The sequence below is a fragment of the Marmota marmota genome, unplaced genomic scaffold, assembly GCF_001458135.2.
Source record: "Marmota marmota marmota unplaced genomic scaffold, marMar, whole genome shotgun sequence".
Taxonomy (NCBI): domain Eukaryota; kingdom Metazoa; phylum Chordata; class Mammalia; order Rodentia; family Sciuridae; genus Marmota; species Marmota marmota.
In genome coordinates this window covers 44,455,730-44,469,376 of record NW_025999900.1, presented here as the reverse complement: position 1 = coordinate 44,469,376, position 13,647 = coordinate 44,455,730, and the positions used below count along the sequence as shown (strand labels likewise).

Below are 13,647 nucleotides of genomic sequence, written 5' to 3'. Positions count from 1 at the left end.
AAAAATTTTTTTTTTTTTTTTTTTTTTTTTTAAGTACCCTGTTTTCTTTAGCAGCAGTGTGACTGTTGGAGTTTTTGATGGGATATCTTAATTTGGCCTTAACATAAATATTTGGTAACCCCCACCCCCCAACAGTAGTAGCTGTGATGGATAGGCCTGTTACTGTTTGGTATGAAACAAACAAACAAACAAAAAAGCATTTCTCCAGGTCAGTTGAGATACTGAGACTATGTGGGAGAGGGTGGAGAATACGTGAAAAAGACTTGATTCCCATGAATTTGTAAGATGTCAAGATAGAGAGGTACACAGATTCAAAAGGTGAGTTTTCACTTTTTAAGAAATAATTTTGTGAAAGAGGGTGTGATAAAAAACAAGTGGTAGAAGAATTTGTTGTTTTCCTAGCAATATAAGTGACTAATAAGACAAAATTGGTATGGTATAGAATGTAATAGGGAAGTTTAACAGTTAGAGTTAGAAAACACTTCACAGTTGAATGAGGGAGGAAAAAGAAGTCAAGAGAAAACTGTTCACATGTTAGAGGTACTGTATATTTGAGTGTTCTTTTCAGTCATCAGGAGTTATATTCTGATTAAATAGTCAATGCAGTTCCTCCCTTTCCATAATGTCTTAATTTAGCATTTGTAGGCATGATATTTCTTCAGAGGTTCCCAACTAATAAGGTGAAGGAGTGTCAAGTTACTAATGAAAAATCTGTGACTGTAACATCTGGTGGAATATTGGGAACATACTTTAGTGAACAATTTCCCTCAAGGCACATGGGTGGCATTTGGAAGAATGGTCTAATGGAATGCTCTAAGAGCTGCAATGTCCACTCTAGAAAACTGTTTTCCAGAGTCTTAAAAACAGACTTCAGACCTGTAGATCTGCACATTCATATAGAGGCATATTGTTTGAGTTTTTTTTTTTTTCATTCTTATGCAGAAGACAGATCTTGGTAACTTAATGATAGCAATAGAGTATATTAAAAATATTTTAAAGTTGTTTTTGTTCAATTACAGAGACTGAAACCACTACCTATGTTTCCTTATGTTCTGGAGGAAATCTTGCCAACCATGTCTCATAATACATATAAGATGTTTGGCATAGCCGGGTGCAGTGGTGCATGCCTGTTAATCTCAGCGGTTTGGGAAGCTGAGGTAGGAGGATTGCAAATTCAAAGCCAGCCTCAGCAAAAGTGAGGAGCTAAGCAACTCAGTGAGACCCTGTCTCTAAATAAAATCAAAATAGGGCTGGAGATGTGACTCAGTGGTGGAGTGCCCCTGAGTTTAATCCTTGAACTCAAAAAAAAAAAAAAAAAAGATGTTAGGCATATAGGTGTGTGTCGATCTTTTATTAAATATAGTATGTAGTGTAATATGGTAGAGATAAATGCATTTCCTCATAACCTAATATTTGTCTTTTAATAAGCAGGAGAGAAGTTACAAACTTAAGATTTCCACATACTCTAGAATATGCTTCTGAGATGGATGCATATGCTAAAATGTCAACTCTTAGATTCAGGTTGAGTGTACTTAAATAGATGGTGTTAAAGGAAGGCGTTTGAAAACAATCAGACATTACTGTTTAGCAATGTCAGTAGTTTTCAGAAGAGCTAAATAGTAAAGCAGTGATTTTTTCCATTCAGATGATTGGGAGGAGGATCAGATTTTGAAGTAAAGGGTGACAATTAGCTTTTGGAAAACTTTGACAGAATTCTAATTAGAAAGAACCTTTGGGTAGGGCACAGTGCCACTCAAGAAGTGGAGACAGGAGGATCCGGGAGGATTGGGAGGATTGCAAGTTCAAAGCCAGCCTTAGCAGTTTAGTGAGACATTAAGCAACTCAGTGAGACCCTGTCTCTAAATAAAATACAAAAAAAGAAAGGGCTGGGGATGTGGCTCAGTGGTTAAGTGCTCCTGAGTTCAAACCCAGTACAAAAAAAAAGAGGAAAGAAAGAACCTTGGGGTTTTATGTAATTCTTTTTGTAGGACTTTACTAAATGAATCTTGATACAGAATTCTGTCTTTTTAAAAAACTATTTATTTTTTAGTTTTAGATGGACACAATATCTTTATTTTATTGTGGTGCTGAGGATCGAACCCAGGTCCTCACGCATGCCAGGCGATCACACTACTACTTGAGCCACATCCCGAGCACGAAAATTCTGTCTTATTTTTATTCTCCCCGCCCCCTGCCTTTTTTTTTTGGATACTGGAGATTGAACTCAGGGGCACTCAACCACTGAGCCACATCCCCAGCCCAGTTTTGTATTTTATCAGAGATGGGGGTCTCAGTGAGTTGTGTAGTGCCTCACTTTGTACTCACCATCCTCCTGCCTCAGCCTCCAGAGCCGCCGGCTCGGATTACAGGCCACTGTGCTCAGCTCTGTCTTATTTTTAAAGACTTCAGAGGATTTGAGGAAATTTTCTCAACAGTAAGTTACATTTTTCCAGTAATCTTAATCACCAAGAGTTTCTGTAAATTTAACATTTCCTTAAATAAATGACATGGTTTGGTTGTACCTGAAGTAAAATAATTTTCCTGATTGTTTGTTTTAAAACTCCATGTTAGCAGCACTCCCAATGCTGGGAGTGGTGGTGCATGTCTGTAATTCCAGTGACTCCGGAAGCTGAAGCAGGATTGCAAGTTTATGGCCACCTTGAGCAATTTAGCAAGACTTGGACTCAAAAAAATAAATTAAAATGAACTAATGATATCTGTCAGTGGTAGAACATCCCAGGGTTCAATCCTAGCACTGAAGAAAAAAAAAAAAAAAAAAAGAAAGAAAAAGAAAAAAAGAAAAAGAAAAGAAAAGAAAAAAGAAAAATTTTACTAGAAGGAAAAAAACCGACTTTTCAAGTTGTGTACTATGGAGCACACCTGTAAGCCCAGCTACTTGGGAAACTGACGCTGGAGCTTCACCCAGCCCAGGCTGGGCATCACAGCTAGAGAGACCCCATCTCAAACAAACAAAAAGGACTTTTCATTTTACCTTTCTCAATCAGTTAACTAGTATGAAAGGAAAAGATATTATCTGCCTTTGAGACACTTTTGAACTTTCTTCTATTGGGAATTATTTTAATGATATCTTAGAAGTATAAGAGTCACTAGAATAAGTAGGATTCTATCTCAAAGAGGCACTGGAGCACAAGATTTCTTTTCTTTTTTTAGTACTAGTGGTTGAACCCAGGGGCACTTAACCACTGAGCTACATCCCCAGCCCTAGGGTCTCACTGAGTTGCTTAGGGCCTCCATAAGTTGCTTGTAATCCTCCTGCCTCAGCCTCCAGAGCCACTGGGATTACGGGGGTGCGCCACTGCACCCCACACATTATTTTAAATAGCAAGACGGGCAAAGTAGAAAGAACAAAGTGTTGGTCCTGCTTCTTAGAGGAAGTCAAAAAAATAACTAATGAAGGGTGGTTTACTAAATAGCTACTAGCTTTTGTTTCCATTGAAGGGAAACTGTAACTGGGGAATTAATGTGATAGTAGTTGAGGAAAGAAGTTGAGTCGGGGCAGAAACAGGAGGAGTAGCTGGAATGGCCATTCTACCTGCTCAGGTTTGGCAGGGCCTGATAAGAAGCCCTGAAGGCCTCCAGGTTTTTCAGAAACCATGTAACTACTTAGACCTAGGAATAAGAATTTTTGTTTTAAATACTTTTTTGCTTCAAGTGGAAGAACATTTGATTTTCACTAGTTAGTTCTGAAAGATTCTAGTAATTTGTGGTATTCAAAATTCTCTCTAGTAAGAATTCTTGGGGAAAATAGGTAACTGTTTTTAAGGTAGCATTTTAAAACTTGGATGTTCAGCAAGGGCAGACTTGCCCACTTTGGGGGGAGGGCCCAGGTACCCTATAAGCACATAGTGCATTCATCGAGAGGGCTAATTGGTTGGTTCAGTTAGGTTCAGTTTTTCAAAGAAAGCAGCAGTGTTTATTGGTAGAATAGGCAATTGAGAGGGATGGGTAGAGGCAGTGTCTGCATGCTGAGTGGGTGTGCCTCACTAGATTAAATAAATGGTTTGTGACCTCAAAAGTCATTGGCCTTCTGAGTAGTTTCTAAGAAACCTTCTATAATAAAATTTGAAGTTTGTGATGATTAGAAAACTCCTTTTCTCTTGACCCACTTAATCTCAGAAAATTTATATTTGCTATCTTTAAGACTACTTTGATGACCCATTATGAAGTTTGAGTCAGCTGTTTTTCCTTTTGTTTTAAAATTATTTTTATTTCTGATTATAGACATAATAAGTATTCCCCTGGACCTTAACACATTAATCCTTGTTTGGGGGATTCATTATTTTAAGATTTATTTATTTTTTTGGGGGGGGGGGTACTGGAGATTGAACTCAGGGGCACTGAACCACTGAGCCATATCCCCAGCCCCAATTTGTATTTTATTTAGAGACAGGGTCGCACTGAGATGCTTAGGGCCCTGCTTTTGCTGAGGCTGGTTTTGAACTTGGGATTACAGATGTGTGCTACTGTGCCCAGCTTAAAATTTACTTTTTAACTGATACATAAAAACATAAAAATTCTGTACTTAATGGGGTACCATATAATGTTTAAATCAGGTTAAGTATATCTATCTCCTCAAACACCATTTCTTTTCTTTTTTGGTGCTTAACCACTGAGCCACATCCTCAGCCCTTTTTCATATTTTATTTGTACACAGAGTCTTGCTTAGGGCCTTGCTAAATTGCTGAGGCGGCTTTGAGCTCACAATCGTCCTACCTCAGCTTCCCTAGCTACTGGGATTATACGCATGCATCACTGCACCTAGCCATCATTCCTTTATGGTAAAAACTCAAAATCATTTCTTTTAACTTTTTGAAACACACAGTGCATTGTTTTTTTTAGGTACCCTATAGCACACCAGAACCTCTCTGCCTAACTTAGAACCTGTTTATCAACCTCTGCTCCTTCTCTTTCCCACTTTTCCCTGGGCCTCTTGTAACCTTCATTCTACTTTCCATTTCTTTGAGGTTAGAGTTTTTAGCTTTTACTCAGGGGCACTCAACCCCTGAGTTGCTTGGGGCCTGGCCATTGCTGAGGCTGACTGTGAACTTGTGATATTCCTGCCTCAGCCTCCTGAGCCGCTGGGATTACAGTCATGTGCCACCATGCCCAGTTTATTCAGCTATTTTTTTTTTTTTTTTTTTTGGCGAACACAATATCTTTGTTTGTATGTGGTGCTGAGGATCGAACCCGGGCCATATGCATGCCAGGCGAGCGCGCTACCTCTTGAGCCACATCCCCAGCCTCTTATTCAGCTATTAACAGTGGAAAATGTTTGCAACCTGGTTAAGGAAACATATATGTTATAGGCCATTCCTAGAATATGACAATATCTATTACATAAAATACTACTTACAGTTATAATGGGAGGAATATGCATTTTACTTATATGAAGAAAAAAACTTAGGCCTTTTGCTGGTCCCTTTTTCCCTATAACAGGGTGGGAAAATCTTGGACTTGCTTCTTCCCTCCTGCAGCAGTTCCCCTATCACCCTTCAGGGCATGTCAGGAAATACACAGAACTTCAAAGATACTAGAATCACATTCAAACTTTCTTTGAAAGTAGCCATAATAATGGTACATATATACAATGGAATATTACTCAGCCATAAAGAAGAATGAAATTTTGGCATTTGTGGGTAAGTAGGTGACCTTTAAGCCAATCCCCCAAAAAACCAAAGGCCGAATGTTCTCTCTGATATGTGGATGCTGACTCACAGTGAGCAGCAAGGGGAGGTTCACTGGATTAGACAGGGCAGAGTTGGGGGAAGGGAGCGGGGATGGGAATGGGAAAGACAGTAGAACAAATCTGACATAACTTTCCTGTGTTCATATATGATACACGACCAGTGTGACCACATCCTGTACAATCACAAGAATGGGAAGTTACACTCCATGTATATGTGATATGTCAAAATACATTTTACTGTTCTGTATAACTAAACAAGTAAAAAATTTAAAAAAGAAAATAGCCATAATAAACACTCAATCCTTTTTTAAAAAAATTCCAAATTAGGTTTAATTCTTGAGGTGTATTATTCAACAATAGCCAATGAACCTGAGTCCAATTTCAGACTATTTTTCTCTTTTCTCAAAAATCTGCATATACATATTCACTCAAATTTAGAATGATTCTTATTTCCACCTATGGTGTTGCAAAAAAAAAATATTTAGTTTTAAAGAGGATTTAGTTATAGGGGTAGTTAAATGGTAAAAAAAATCCTCAGTCTTAATTGTTCTGTGCTTTTTGCAGTACTTTTAATATACCAACTGAATTTCAAAGTGTTCATTTTTAAGCAGAGGGGATACTGGGGATTGAACTCAGAGGCATTAGACCACTGAGCCAGATCCCCAGCCCTATTTTTAAAATTTTATTTAGAGGTAGGGTCTCATTGAGTTGCTTAGTGCCTTGCTTTTGCTGAGGCTGGCTTTGAACTCATGATCCTCTTGCCTCAGCTTCCTGAGCCACTGGGATTACAGGCATGTGCCTCTGCGCCTGGTCCAAGGTGTTCATTTTTTAATGTGTTCTGTTGTAAATCAGTCCTCTGCTTTCTGATAATTTCTAAGTATAGTAAGACATGGAGTGGTACTGAGACTATGGGTGTCATCTAGCCTTCCTCCAAACAACACATATTGAGGTTAGGGAAATATTCAACAATTTTGTGATCTGAAAAGATTAGGAACTATTGTACAACGTAGTGACTTTTTACATGTGATGATTTTGAATTAGTCTAAATAAGCCTCTTTCTACCTAATTGGTAAGCCCTTAAGGCCAACATTTGAGATTTTACTATTTATTTTGTACTTGGTATGTAATGGAACTCAGGAGATTGAAGGAATAGGTGGTAGTTGAAGCCATTGGTAAAGAAGATAGCAGAGGGCATTAAGTCAGAAGAGGAGGTAGCAGAGATGAAGACTAGAGAATCTCTGTTCCTGGGAGAAGACACACAGATGCAGCACACAAGCTGCTAGGGAAGGTGGATTGTGAAAACCTGGTTAGGAGGAAGTGGTGTGAGAGGAGCTCAGGGAGACAGGCTGTTTCCTGAAGGAGGGTAGGCAGTGCCTTTGGGTGACAAGAAACCAAATAGATAGTAGTAATAGGTATCATTTGCTGCAAACCTGCTGTGTGCCAGGCCCTCTCCTGGTTTCTTCATAGAATATTTTTTTAATATGTATTTTTTAGTTGTTGATGGACCTTTATTTTATTCATTTATTTATATGTGGTGCTGAGAATTGAACCCAGTGCCTCACACATGTCAGGCAAGGGCTCTACTACTGAGCCACAACCCCATCCCTCTTCATCGACTCTTGACAAGAGCCTTGGTAGGTAAATAGTACCCCCATTTTACAGATAAGAAGACTGAAGTCAGACTACTGAATAACTGGCCCAGGGTCAGTAGTTAATCACTTGGAAGAGCTTGGGTTATATTTAGGTTTGTCTGAACTATGTCATTACAAGTGGCAATATAGAGTTTACTGGTAATTTTTGAGAATTTAAATTAGACATGTGATGATAATAGTTTTCATCTCTTGAGAGTTGGTTGCATAGGCTGGTCTTCTCTTGGAATTTTACTGATATGTCGTGGCCTCTCCCTACTGCATACCACACATACTAGAGAGAATATTTTGGAGCTTTGTGCAGATCACACAAGCTATTCCATGCTCTGAACTCATGAAGTGTCTCCTCCCTTTTCAGCAGGCAAATTTTGAAAATCAGGGAGCTCACATACGTAGCTCATGTAGACTAGACTAGAAAGTGTTTTCAAACCTAGCTGTAGAACTCACATATAGTTTGGCATGACCATTTTCCTGCTGACAGCCTCAAAACAGAGAATTGAGGAACATGTCAGTTAAGGGGCATCCTGTGCACATGGGACACTGATGTCCACAGGGCAGTTATTGCCCTTACTTGCCACCTAAGCCTTCTCTGTAGCATTTTCCCATAACAGGCAGATCTGTGACAGATGCAGAGTCAGGAAGCTTGAGAGCAGTTCTGCCATAGAAAGGGACTGGGCTGGGGCTCTCACAGTTCTGAGCTCTTCTTGCACCTCTAACATGCCCTGAGCCGGTAATGCCGCCTCCTCCAGTCTGTGCCCTCCATGAGTCTGCATTTGCAGAGGCAGCCCAGCGTGCACCCAGTTCCCTTTTCTGGGAAAACTCCTTGCTGTGCAGGGTGGGGCCCCTGGTGGTCACATCTGTGCTTTGTGACTGTAGTTTCTTGGTCTTACTGATTGGCACTGGTTAAACACCTTTGTCAAAGGGGACCCAACAACCCTCTGTCCTAGGGATTTAATTTTGATGTGGAAAGTCTAGAGGTCAGTGGACCATTAACGCCTGGGAGAAACGTTCATGACTCCTACTGTTGAGGCCTGAGAGCTTGCTAGTTTCTACCTTTCTGAAACACTTTTTTTTTTTTTTTTGTCAATGGACCTTTATTTTATTTATTTGTATGTGGTGCTTAGAATCGAACTCAGTGCCTCACACATGCTAGGCACGTGCTCTACCACAGAGCCCCAACCCAGTCCCTTTCTGAGACACTTTTGTTCATTGATTCTTCCCTACCTTCTTCTTTTGTGTACGCGTCATCCTTTCAATAAATCAACTTTTGCTTAGTTTTTCTAGAGTTTGTTTCAATTACTCTCAACTGAATATGTTAACAGATACAGGTGCTATTCTTAGAAATTCTTAGAATTTCTGTTTTACAAATGGCTTTTGGTGTTATATCTAAAAAAAAACTTTGCCTAACTCAAGACCACAAAAATTATCTCCATGTTTCTTCTAAAAGTTTTATATTTTGTGTTTTACATATAGACCTAGAATTTATTTGAGTTAATTTTTTAAATCAGGTATGAAGTGTGTTGAGGTTAATTTTCCCCCCATATAAATGTTTAAGTTCTGTTTGTTAAAAAGACCATTTTTGCTCCATTAAATGTCCATAGTATCTTTTTAAATTTTTTTTTTTCAGTTGCTGATAGACCTTTATTTATTTATATGTGGTGCCAAGAACTGAACTCAGTGCCTCACACATGCCAGGCAAGTGTGCTACTGCTGAGCCACTGCTTCAGCCTGCTTCATGTATCTTTGTAAAAACTTTATATATTGTTTTTGGATTTTTATCAGGTTAGCATAACCTCTAAACTATGCTTCAAGACATTTTTTAAAGATGTTTTCCAACTTTGTCAATTTTGTTCATTTGGAATGTTGTTTATTATCTAGGATGAGGATGACCTGGTTCAAAATTATAAATAAGTATTTTTCTATATTGAGGGACATCAGACTGTGTGAGTGTGTGTGTGTGTATATGTGCATGTGTACACACACACATGTGTATGTGGGGTAGGCATGCTAGGCAATCACTTGACCATGAGTTACATCCTTAGCCCTTTTTATTTTGAGACAGAGTCTCACTAAGTTGCCCAGGCTGGCCTTGTACATGTGATTCTCCTATCTCAGCCTCCTAAGTTGGTTGGGTTATAGGCATATATGTAGGTTCTAGGCTGTAACCAGTGAGGGGCATCAGATCTTGATTGCCTGCTATAATTGGCCATTTGCTGAGTTCTTGTTAATACATATGAAGATAGAAACCCCCACCTGTAAAAAAATAAAATAAAAAATACAAATTAAATATTTTTATGCTGACTTTGGAGGCTCTTTTATGATAAAGAAAATCACAAAGTAAACAGAACAATAGATTCTTTTTTTTAATATTTATTTTTTTTAGTTTTCGGCGGACACAACATCTTTATTTGTATTTGGTGCTGAGGATTGAACCCAGCGCCGCTTGCATGCCAGGCGAGCGCGCTACCGCTTGAGCCACACCCCCAGCCCCAACAATAGATTCTTTAATACAAAGTTCCAGGAAAATTTGACAATTTAAGGGAAAAATCTAGTTAGAGTTATTTTTCGTAACATATACGGCAGAGACTGCTAACTGGCCCCCAGTATACAGTCTGCCTCTCTTTTCTTTAGTAGTTGAGTCTCCGAGTTTTAGGTAGCGCATGGACACTGAGCTGCAATCTATATTTCCCAGTCTGTTTTACAGGCAGGAATAGCCATGTTATGAAATTCTGGTCAGTAGAAAGTGAACAGAGAGATTGTGGACCACTGCTACATTATAGCCTTTAAAACAGAAGAGGTTTCCCCTTTATTTCTCTTTCTTTCTTCTTGGGGAATAGAATGTAGATGTGGTTGCTGGTGCAGATGCCAATGAAGACACCTTAAAAGAGGACAGAACAACAAAGACAACTCCGAGATCCCTGATACCCATCCACTCAGAACTGTTCATCTACCTTCATTCTTACATCAAAAAGAGATAGTTTCTGTCAGGTGTAGTGATACACACCTGTGATCCTAGGGACTCGGGAGGCTGGACAGAAGGATTGCAAGTTCAAGGCCAGCCTCAGCAACTAGCAAGGCCCTAACAACTTAGCAAGACCCTGTCTCAAAAAAGGGGGTGGGGTTGTGGCTTAGTGGTTAAGCACACTGGTACCAAAAAAAAAAAAGAAAAAAAGAAATTGTTTCTATTTTATCTGAACAACTGATATTTTTTTATATCACATTTGTAGCAATGAAAAGAAAACAAAAAAATGATCCTGAGTTTTCTGCTTCCATGTCATTTAATAGAGAGAGACAAGCTATCACTTTCACAATAATAATTAGATAAAATTATAACAGTTTTTCAAAATAAGGAATAGTTTTGAAGACATTAAAAAGCTGTCTTCAGTGCAAAGCAATGAGCAGTAATGAACTAAAATTTCAGAGAGGAAGGAGCCTTTTATAGGGGAGCTGACATTGCCAGCCACTGTCTCTCACTGTGGTACTTGCAGAGTTTGAGCATGGGCTGATGAACGTGAGGCTTGTTCTAGGCAGGACTCTACCAAGAGAGAAAACCCAGCAGAGCTTATGACAACTGTATGGGCTGGCACAACACAATGAATTCTTTTTTTTTTTTTTAACATTTATTTTTTAGTTTTCGGCGGACACAACATCTTTGTTTGCATGTGGTGCTGAGGATCGAACCCGGGCCGCACGCATGCCAGGCGAGCGCGCTACCGCTTGAGCCACATCCCCAGCCCCCACAATGAATTCTTGAAGAAACCCAAATATGTGGCCAGTTTTCTGCATAGGACATTCACTAAGTGCTGGACAGCCTGGAGGTCTTGACCTGAAAGGGCACTTGAAGTCAACACAATCTTACAATGTTTAGCAGGTAACACCTGTAAGAAATCACAATAGATCCTACCCTTAACTTTCAGACCAGCCAGACCCAGCTGTTCAGATAGAGGTGCTCAGCCCCTTGCCATATCTGTCTCCGCTAAAGGTGAAAGTAACCTTGACTTTAGCCTCTGAAGGTCTTTTACAGACATTATCTAGCAATTAGTCAAAAACTTTGGCTTTCCCAAGAAGGAGGAACTAGAATGGAAGGATAGAAGACAGAGGCACCGGGCATAGTATTCTGTAGGTTCACCTCGTGACTTTAGCACTCCTAGACTTGGGAACTCTCTCACAACTTGATCTTCTCTTCCTTTAATTTAGATTCCCAGGCATGAAGATTCCTCATATATAATTTTTTTAACATTTTCAAAACTGCAAAAATAATTTTCCAATGTCAAAGCTTCTAGGAACTTGGCCCTATTCCACCAAGAAACTCAAAATTGTCATAGTTGCTTCATTTAATTTTTACTTGTCCTACAAATATTTAATTTCTATCTATATTTCAAGAACTGTACTCAGTATTTGATGATACAAATAAGAGATTATCCTTAAATATTAATGTGATTTTGAGATAAAAGAATAAGTTGCCAGGCACAGTAGTGCACGCCTTTAATCCTAGCTACCTGGGAGGCTGAAGCAGAGGGACTACAAGTTCGAGGCTTGTCTGGGCAACTTAGCAAGACACTGTCTTAGAATAAGAAGGCCTGCCGATGGAGTTCAGTAGTACAGCGTGCATAGGCTCAATCCCCAGTACCACTGAAAAAAAGAGAGAGAGATTTAAATATCAAAGTTAGGACTAGAATGTGGTTCTTTACATTTTTTTTTTATTTATTGATATTTTTTAGGCATATTCCTGAAATTTCCTGTGGATCAGATTTTCCTCTAATTATTTTAAAGGTACTTTAGCTTAACCCATTTTGCCTAGCATATGTGAGGCACTGGGTTCAATCCTTAGCACCACATAAAAATAAACAAATAAAATAAGGTCATTCTGTCAATCTACAACTACAAAAAAAAATTAAATAGAGCAACAAATGTGCTACTTCAAGTAATTTTAAAATAATGTTTGAATATTTATCATGTTTACAGAATTGAAATCTTGGGACTTAGTGGGTTAATCTGGTTGTTTTAAATCATGAGTAGCTTACTATTGGAATTGTACTTTCCACTCATCTCTCAGCTTATTTTGCTAGTCAAAATGAGGTGTTTTTGCTATTCATATTATTAGCTACACTTGTATTGAGATAAATGATTGTATAAGTTTTCTCTGCTTGAGAAATTGTTTTCTGCTAAGAAAATGTCTGTTTTTAGGAAATGAGGTTTAACACCAACTAATTTAGCTGTGCTGGAAATAACCTGCTTCTTTGCTTATATAAAAGCCAAACTTAACAAGGGAAGCAATCAGAATATTACCCTGCATGCAACCCACAGATCTCCAGCAGGTGGATTATTAGTCTAACCAGTCATCACAGCCTGGTTTCTCAGCCCTGCTTCTTGGCTTTTTAAATTAATGTGAGAAAAGAGAGGTGGCTACAAGTCCATGCCAGTAGGTTTCCTTTCCTTTGCCACACTTGCCTGGGTTTCACAGATTAAACCCTTGGTAAGACAGTGGGGAGTGAGGCTGCAGAAGTCATTCCTGGCCTTGCTACTCATTAAAAAGAGCTACTGTGGAGGTGACGGGGTGTACCGGGGTGCATTTGTACCATTTCCAGACTGTCAAAACCTTCAATGACCTCTTTGTACCCTTTCACAAGCTGTCACTAATAAGGAAATTTAGACATCCCCTATTATTGTTTAACCACCTGAAAACCTGAAACACTAAACAATAAACACGAAGCACTAAACAGTTTCTTTAACGGCATATATACCACCACTGTCCATTTCCTGTACATTTCTGTAACATTTTAGGGAGCTAGTTTTTGTCAGTCAGCAAGTTCATATGAAATATCATGCTATAATTAATTTAAAAGTTAAATATAAACATATATGCATATATATGCATATATTATACATACACACACACACACACACACACACACACATACCCACACTGAACACTTAGCTTCATCAAAACTCAACAGTTAGCTGGACGTGGTGGTACATACATATAATCCCAATGTCTTGGGAGGCTGCAGCAGGAGGATTGCAAGTTCAAGGCCAGCTTCAGCAAATTCCCTAAACAACTTAGTGAGACCTTGTCTCAAAAAAAAAAAAAAAAACGGGGGGGGGGGCTGGGGATTTGGATCAGTGTTAAGTACCCTTAAGTTCAATCCCCAGTACCAAAACAAAAAACAAACAAAAAGAACTCTGGTCACTTTGGCAGCACGTATACTAAAATTGGAACAATACAGAGAAGATTGGCATGGCCCCTGCCCAAAGGATGACACGCAAATTTGTGAAGTGTTCCATATTTTG

The 13,647-nt window shown here is 39.0% G+C and overlaps 1 non-coding gene across 1 annotated transcript; it reads left to right on the top strand.

Moving 5' to 3' along the window:
• The first annotated feature begins 13,542 nt into the window (after positions 1-13,542).
• LOC125615437 lies at positions 13,543-13,647 on the top strand. The gene has a single exon (XR_007346092.1). It is a non-coding gene; the product is annotated as a U6 spliceosomal RNA (small nuclear RNA).